The sequence below is a fragment of the Mizuhopecten yessoensis genome, unplaced genomic scaffold, assembly GCF_002113885.1.
Source record: "Mizuhopecten yessoensis strain PY_sf001 unplaced genomic scaffold, ASM211388v2 scaffold716233, whole genome shotgun sequence".
NCBI classification, from domain to species: domain Eukaryota; kingdom Metazoa; phylum Mollusca; class Bivalvia; order Pectinida; family Pectinidae; genus Mizuhopecten; species Mizuhopecten yessoensis.
The window spans coordinates 209,895-219,512 of NW_018480014.1; positions in this window are offsets into that span (position 1 = coordinate 209,895).

A 9,618-nucleotide genomic window follows, 5' to 3' on the forward strand; every position below is an offset into this window, starting at 1 on the left:
ATATCAACTTGAACTGTCCGGATTACTGTTGTCTATATCAACTTGAACTGTCCGGATTACTGTTGTCAATATCAAATTGAACTTTCCGGATTACTGGTGTCTAGATCAAATTGAACTGTCCGGATTACTGGTGTCTATATCAAAATGAACTGTCCGGATTACTGTTGTCAATATCAACTTGAACTGTCCGGATTACTGGCGTCTATATCAACTGGAACTGTATGGATTACTGGTGTCTAGATCAACTTGAACTGTCCGGATTACTGTTGTCTATATCAACTTGAACTGTCCGGATTACTGTTGTCAATATCAACTTGAACTGTCCGGATTACTGGTGTCTATATCAACTTGAACTGTCCATATCATCAGAGCTTAGATGAACATGATATATAAAAATTATTGGAGTCACTGTGAATCCGAACTGTCAACTGGAATCCAGATAAATATATTTGAGCCCAGACTAACACAAACTGTTCGGATCACTTCGTGCACTATTAATTGTAATGCCAGCAACTAAATACAACATGGTTTACAATGTCAGTATCCATCACGTAAAACTTTCGAAATAGGAACATAAATATATGCATTACTTGACTGATGACGACAATTCTAAAGATGGAGAGAAATAATGTTGCGGTCAAAACGAATACTGACTTGACTACCTTTGTGGAAGTAAAACTTCTAGCAACTGCAGGTTTTGTTGAAAAATACTTTGTAGTGTGGAGAAGACATCAGCCTCTGCTGTAGTCTGTAATGTAGTTTGATCTCTTTTCATTCTGAAGTAGTTTTATGAAGTTTGATAAGCTATCCGAGACGGATTTTCACTATTCTAATTATAGTATTAGTAGAACAAGGGCGACAACTCCTCTAGCGTAAATACCGGAAATCTTTGCTAAAACAGTGATCAACTTAGGGAGGGGTATGTGTCATCCAGGCGCGGATTTAAGGCCCCCCCCCCCCCCCCCCCCCCCCCCCCTTTTTTTTTTTTTTGGCGGCGGACTGACCTTTTCCGGGCCGGCCCGAAATGGTCTGATCGGCCGGGAATGGGAACATATTAACATTTTAAAATGCATCAAATAATGCACGGAGCTTGTAAAAAAACATCTGGGTCTACGCTCTACACATCCCATACGGCATCCAGCAAATATTGTGGGTTTCTGTTATCTGATATTTTTACTATATTTTCTTCATTAAAACAATATTTGTTGGCATCGCTACGCTCGTCTACTTTGTATCTTGACCCTAAAGTGTGTTTTTTATTTTACCACCTCCGCAAAACCCCAAGTTGCAACTTGCAACGCTCGGCGGAAATATACTAGCATAAGTTGCATAATTATATTATTGACCGCTCGTTATAAATGATCTGAAAATAAATACTTTTTATTGTAACCTTCCTAACCGCCCGAGCGATATTAATCATATCATTATACAAGAACGATAAAAAAAAATCGGCTGACAATATTATGTATTATTTTGGTATTATATATATTGTTGGAACTGTTTAACTATCTTGTATGTACAACATAATATCTCATTGTGGTACTTATAGCTTACCATCGTGTACGTACAAGAAAGTATCTTCACACAGCATACTATTGTGTACGTAGTAATAAGTTGTACGTACCAGAATGAGATGATATACTGTACTTACAAGTATGATAATTTTAAATTAAATTTAAAGGTGACGCGTATGTGCCTCCTAAGTTGTACCATTTTAACCAGATAGCTTAGCAAATGTACAACTGTTGGTAATTTGCACGCCCTTACATGAGTTAATCAGCGTGGACATTTCAGATATATCATTGTCTACACTAGTGAATTAGTCAACAATTATAAAACGCGAGACTATATAGCTAGTGGCCTTTGGGTGTCGCACTGATTTTAACTTATCCGTTTGTCTAGCAACTTACTGATGCCATGAGTAACTCATTAATTAAACAGCAACGATGTTATGGTGTTATTTGTTCTTTTGTACGACAAACTATTACATGAAGTACTGTACTGTAGGTACAATGTCTGAAGACTAGATATTGTGCGTCCCTACATTTATTTTTTGACGGTGGACCTCTCGTATCCTCCTTGCGGGCGGAATGCCAAATCAGGTAATAATGAACAAGCCCCCTGTGGATTCATACATTTGTCATCACCAGGTTATAATAATACCATCTGACTTCTAAAACACGCTGTTGATAGAGAATTTGAACCGAAACTTTAATTTTCTTTCCCGTACACAAAAAAAGTCTTTGGGCCATACTTAAAATATGTTTTTTTCTTCTTGTTAATTAAACATAAAAACAATCCTCAGAACACGGGAAATCGCTTCTGAGACGTTCTAGAAAACACATTTTTTGAAGACCCCCTCCCATACCCTCCAACTCATCGCGCTACGCGCTCGGTGTGCTGCCAGGCGCACACTCTTCTACTCTTTTAGATATTTAAAAGGGCGGGAACATGGAAACTGAGTTTAACAAAGTCTGGCTTTGACGGGGGTATTTCTTTTGCGCATTTCCATGCAGATGAAAATCAGACTACATATGAATGTGAAATCCCAAAGAATTAGAGTGATTCATCGTAAAATCATTCCTATATAGAAATTGAAAAAATAGGAAGTACCTATTTAAAATCCAGTAAGTATGAAGAAAGCACACACAGCCTGCACCATATCGCCATTTCGGTCATTCGATACTGAAGAAGCACCACAATGATAAGAAGTAACTAAATCGATGGCCATTACTTGGATCATTGTAAAGCGGTAGACTGTATGTTTAGCCTGTAGTGTAGAGATAGCGGAGATATCTATACATTTAAAAAAAAAATGCTGTAGATTTAACAGTTGGTATCTTTCTTACCCATTTTTGAACTTTTATGATTCTACGTCTCTTTCGGTACTTCTGTCGTACACCTATTTCTACAGTGTGGTCCTTTATGGTCTTTGTTTAATCAATGTGAATTTCACAAAAAAAAAATCAATCTTCCAAACAATACTTTGATGTACACTATCATGCTTTCCTAAATATGGATCAGTTCCAGCGCATGCTCTGTCCAGTATGTTCCCGACAACAAATTACAGCCAATATCTGGTCACTGCGCCTTTCACTAGTGGGCTTGACTTTTTGACCTTGTTACGTTATTTAAGCAAGATTTAAGAAAGTTTCAGCACAGAATTCGTGAACACTAGAACAATATCATGAACACGGACCCCGAAATGGTGGTTTCTCATCACGAAGACTTTAGATACTTCGTTTGTATAGGGGTTTGATTGCATTCCTTTTTACCCCTTTTGCCTGACGACCATTTTCGTATTTTGTTTGCTTGAATTTGTACAGACCATTTTATAGTACAATCTGCGTAACCATTTCAGTTGTGTTTTTGTGCTTTTCCTCTTTCTGTCTGTGGTCTTCTCTTATTACGATGTTGCCTTTTCTATCTGTAAGTAGAACTTATTACGATGTTGCCTTTTCTATCTGTAAGTAGAACTTATTACGATGTTGCCTTTTCTATCTGTAAGTAGAACTTATTACGATGTTGCCTTTTCTATCTGTAAGTAGAACTTATTACGATGTTGCCTTTTCTATCTGTAAGTAGAACTTATTACGATGTTGCCTTTTCTATCTGTAAGTAGAACTTATTACGATGTTGCCTTTTCTATCTGTAAGTAGAACTTATTACGATGTTGCCTTTTCTATCTGTAAGTAGAACTTATTACGATGTTGCCTTTTCTATCTGTAAGTAGAACTTATTACGATGTTGCCTTTTCTATCTGTAAGTAGAACTTATTACGATGTTGCCTTTTCTATCTGTAAGTACAACCTATTCGTATAACAAGGAAAATCTGGTGCAGTGCATGGGCCGACAATTCAATATTGATCAGTATGTTTCCTATCAACCAAACAGCCATGTATCTGTGCCGTCTTTTTCACGGACAACGAGGATATACAGCAACTTTGTTCTGCGTCACAGTGTGTAAATTTGATGGCAATAATTGCATCCAGTCGGTCGAAATGCTTTGTCAATATCATTGTTCTCGTTTTGATGATGATTTATATGATGTTATAACATATCATTTGCATCTTATTTTGTAATCAACGAGTGCCCGTTTTTCTCATTCTATTTGGAATGCTCCGTGAAAAGATGAGCCTCTACTGGCGGAAACTGGACCACTATTGTAGCTTGGTACTTTTTACTGACAATCATGATATCTAAAAATGAAATAAGTTTTTTTTTCAACATTTCGATTACATATATTTGTTATCTACTGACAGACACGTTCTTGTCAACCTACCTTGTATAATACTGAAGGCTGTTAGTGCCGTTGTGTTGGTGAAACGTGACACTTCATCCAAGGAGTTGTCTTGCTCCATGATGACGTTTTGCCATTACTGGTTATTCGGAATGTTGCATGAGGTTTTGTGTCGTTTCTACCAATTGGTCCAGAGAGTTTACCAGAGGAAGGTTGTACCCAGTCAACCTGTTTAGTCCAACACTAGACAACGGGTACCCTGATTTGTGAATTCTCGGAGTGCAAAGTAATTGTTTACCCATGTAACTGATTGTTAAAATAGTCATCCATTGTTCTAGTCAAAAGGCGTACAGATTGTATTGTGTTTATATATGCCGATTATACCAATTTGTCTTCCGTACATAAATGTTGGGTTTTTCTGAATTACCCAATGTTTTCCTGTTGTTCAATGAGGCAAGTTGTATTTTGGTAGTCCATTTTGTCTTACACTACTTGAGCCACACCATTGTCTACTGGTAATTCAATATATTAACCCAATTTGGTGACTACTCCGGTGAGTCGTGGACGAACTGTCTTTAGTTCGAACAACTCCTCAGAGTAACAGTTCAACTAATCTGATGACATGTTGTTACCGGGAGTTTTCACTCATTCGGTCATAGTTTGACAAAGGAAACACGGTATATATAAAATTGCCATTTGAGTACAGAATTACTAAATCTTATCAAAATGTACATTTGATATGATAATCTTTATTTACTTAATAGCAAGTGAAAATGTGTCATTCCCCTGAACAACAAAACGCCTTGGAAAGAAGACAACCAGCAGCAAGATTTACGAGCGCAATCAACCTTCACTATCCAGCCCCACCCCCGCAGCCCCCGCAGCCCCGCCCCTTCGATGATATCTAAGGAGGCGCCACCAAACAACGAGACGAGATAGTAGCGTCCGCGCGATAGAAATGGAGGCTACAGTAATAATCAATAGACCATAGGACTCAAAACAAAATAAATGTGTCTGTAATAAATGTTTACATCAAAGTAGATAAACGATATAAATCATCTGCGGTGACAAGATAAGAGGTGTCGGTATTGATCGATATATGAACGCGCATCGATACCTACCGACACTGCCTATTACCTCCATTACTGGGACCTACAGAAAAAATCGCTTGAAAAATCAATTTTAGGAAATAAAAAAGATAAACCTATTTTAAAGCAAGTTATGTTTTAGTTATACTGATTATAACTTTTGCAACATGCAGACAGGAATATTTTAACCCATTGAGTCAGACGCCTGATAATGGAAACCGATTGCATTGCATTCATGTCGTATATTTAAACCATTACTAAAAATTAATAATAATTAATTATTTAGATTCTAATTGACATCTATTCGATGGTTCACAACGACCTGTTGAAGTTTTGCCTCGCCAACGACTTTTTGTACCTAAAGGGTTTTCAATAATAGACACAGAAAGCTGTTACCAATAAAGTCGTTTGTGTAATTACCGGGTAAAAATAGCCTCAATAATTGCTATTTGGACCTAATTATTAGACATCTTAAGTACTTTATTATTTCAGCAGTAGGTGCTAAAACAGTTATATTAACAGTGTAAGCAAGCTGATCTGTCACCAAGCTCGTCCTTACTGTAGTTGATTGCATTCTATTGTTCAGATCTGTTATTAATCGATGATGGCTCAATATTCGGGATCAAAAATGTAAAATATTAGTTCAAAGTGCGATTTACAATCGTTGACAAGAAGCGAAACGGTGCACTCATTACCCGAAAAAGATCGAGACCATTCCCCGAAGTGTATGTGTTGTTTTTGTCAAGAAGTCGTGTAATGAACCTGCAAGTCCGAACGAATGCAAAGTACTGCGCGCTATCCTAAGTACTCCATCTCCAAACGAACTAAATGAGGGACGAGACCCCGATTTCAGTACGCGTCAGACATTTCTTCAGTACGCGTCACATTTCACCATCCAAATAGGTACCTAACTACAAATGGTGCAGGTGACTGTTTATACCCCGGACAAAGGTACACACCGACGGGCTGACTAAGGACAGAGTGGGTTCTGTCGTGTGTCAGAATACTGCATTAAACATTAACATTGATTATTTGATGTTTTGTCCGACTATCTTCGTGGTTCTAGGTATTTGTTGATGGAGATAAAACAACACACTAGAAACGCCAAAAGGCAGAGAGTGGAAATAGAAACGGTGGCATGCATAACGGATACTATTGGTTTCCGTGTCATGCTCGTTGTGACTACAATAATACACGGGATACAGTGCCGCTCCAGGCTTTTATATCGTTCAAGAGGAAAGGAATTATATTTCTATAAAAAGGAGTTTTCCAATACCGCATCCAACTAATACACTTAAGGGTAATTCTTCTTACAGAAAAACAAAATATGTATGTTGTTGAAATACAATGTCGGTCCAATAGACTATCCAGAGGACAAGAGACTAATACAGATAGCAGGAGCTTTTAGACCAGACCACATTCACGTTTCAAATAAGAAGACTTATCTTTTTATTCTTTTATTTATTTATTATCATTTTTTACTATTTCTAGTTTAGAACGACATTTTTAAGGCCAATTCAACAAACGTCAATATTTTATTTGAAATTAACGTTTTCAGAAAAAGAAAAAAAATCGGTCTTATGTTTCTGGTAATTCCATCTGCCTTAACCTGCCTATCATTTAAATGTTTTCGTGCCTTTTATTAATTGGAGTACCGCTGACGAGACTCTCTAATGAGTTATACTAATTGAATGTTCTCTGTAAGTTTCTTAATCACACACGACGGACTGTCGAAAATTCCAACCTTTTATCAGTAGATCTTAATAAATACGCATTTTCTATGGAAGTAGTCGTACCAATCGTTGTTACTCTTACTTCGATCAGAATGAGCCACTTAGGGCCTGTTTAGTTTATAAATGTAACAATTTCGGGTAAATCCTGGCGGACCTGCAAAAGTTATGCAGGCCTTGCAAGGCTTTGTCAAGAGTAGCATGAAAGCAGCATCAGATTATTGGGTCCGACCTTATTTCATAAACGAACAACTCTGGTCCAACCGGTTCAACAGTTCAGACCGCGATAAACGAACAACTCTGGTCCAACCGGTTCAACCGTTCAGACCGCGATAAACGAAACCGGTTGATAGGTTGTGATCAGAGGAACACTAGCACAGGTATCGTCACGAGTACGCGCTAATCAGGTGTCTCAAATTCTTTGTCATAGAAATATAACAATGTCCCTTTTATTTCAAAATCCGTTTAGATCTTTTTTAAGGGACACAAAACAAATATCCAAATGCACTGTCGGGATACGGCCATTTTCCAGTCCGATTATACTCTGCCAGTCTATGTACTACATGTTATATATACCTATTGATAGTCACTTACACCCGTCAATTTCTAGTTTATTTGTAACAGATGCACAATTGTTTGGTCAGGGTGTCATTTTGAAATACGAACCACAGACTCTAACTCTGTTGATTATTTCATTATTGTCCCATTAAATATAATTTCCCCCAAACCTCCAGTTATCTGATAACCACCGACAGATTATTTCTGATGCTATTATCAATATTCACACCTACATCGGGGGAAGACACCAATAACATACCCCTCGGGTATACATTGTCACAATCGCTTGTGAAATACTCCACCACAATGGAGCAATACAATCTCCATCCCGAGCGTATACGAATGGGTCTATAATTTCTAAAATAAATCCACTTTTTCTACGTAACTTAGCTCTAATAAGATATTTTGGTAACTGTCAGTTAAACTCTCTGTCGGTGACTGGAAGCACGTATCTTTTAAAATTCTAATTTGTTTAGAATATAATACAGACAAAAGACCCTGTGAGTTTAATGCACAATCAGTATAATTATCCAAATGTAAATTAAAATACGGTGCAGGAAATAAGCCCTGTTACTTGTTTATTTCAATTTAAAAATGGATGAGTCCTATGAATATTGATGATTTATCTATGAATATTCAGTAAACTTCTTATCTGTCTTTGTCTGCCTCTGTCCACCACCCTCCTCTCTGACACACTGATGTAACATCACCTTACTTGTCACATACATTTGTTTATCTAAGCATTATTTGTCTTTATTACGAGGGCTATTCAATAAACTTTGTCGCAAGTTTCAGGAATCACATGTATAATGTATATAGTTTGATTTTTCTTTTGCAATCCTTTTTAGTACCCCCCTTAGCAGAAACGCGCTTTCGAAAACCGCTGCGCGATAGTCTCCCCTTGATATACCCAGCAAGACACTGGAAGATTGCAATACCAGAGCAGTCCTAGAGGCATAACGTTTCCCAAAGAACATGTACAATATTACTGTTGTGGGATGAAGCATTGTCGTGAATTATCTGGATGACATTCAACCCTTTACTTGGACGATGTAGAATATTTTTGACAGTATTCAGCACTTTGTCTCTGTAAATCAGTGATAGTTTCCCCTTCCTTGCATGATATCTGAACCACAGCCCCACTGGAGTTGAAAAAATGCATATAAAACTTTATTGATGCTTTTTATGCGTCTTGCAATAACTGACCTTTCTTACTTTATCGACAACCGAGCCTTGTTATTCATGCGCCTCTTGGGTTCCCCCAGGCCTCATCCCATGTAGGTAACTCGGATGTTTTTTTTTAGATCAATTACCGTGCTTTTTCGATATTTTCAAACGTTCGACCTTTTGTTCAGATGTCAGCAAAGAGGGAGTCCATCCGTCACAATGCTTTAATTTCAAGCGTTTGGTCAGAATGTGATGTGTTCTGTCTTCTGAAATGCGAACCATATAAGCTATCTCAGAAACAGTATAACGACCAGCATCCTTAATTTCTTTGATGATGCAACAACTGGCCTGCATGAGTGTGTCCTCTTTCATGTCAACTTAACCATTCCTGGGGGTTTCACCCACCTGAAAACAGTTCTCAATGTGACGACAGAGGTGCCTTTTATGCTGCACAACTCTGCATGTATCTAATTTGGCGGTATCTGTCATGCAGTGCTTTAAAATAAGATCGTATTTCAGATTTCAATTTTAATTTTAGCATTGAAAAGTAGCCACTAGTCACGAGCGCGTGTCATTCAACAATTAATAACTTGTTCAATTCTTGTCTGATGATATCATTCAATTCTTGTCTGATGATATCATTCAATTCTTGTCTGATGATATCGAAATTTTGCACGTGCAAATGCTGTTTGAATGCTTTTACGGGAGCCGTGTAGTGACAGATTTATTGAATGACTCTCATAATACTCCAACACAAGAAATCAAATGAACAGGTTTACTTATAATAAAAACAAATATATACATATTTCGTAATATTATTATTCTCTGTCGATGT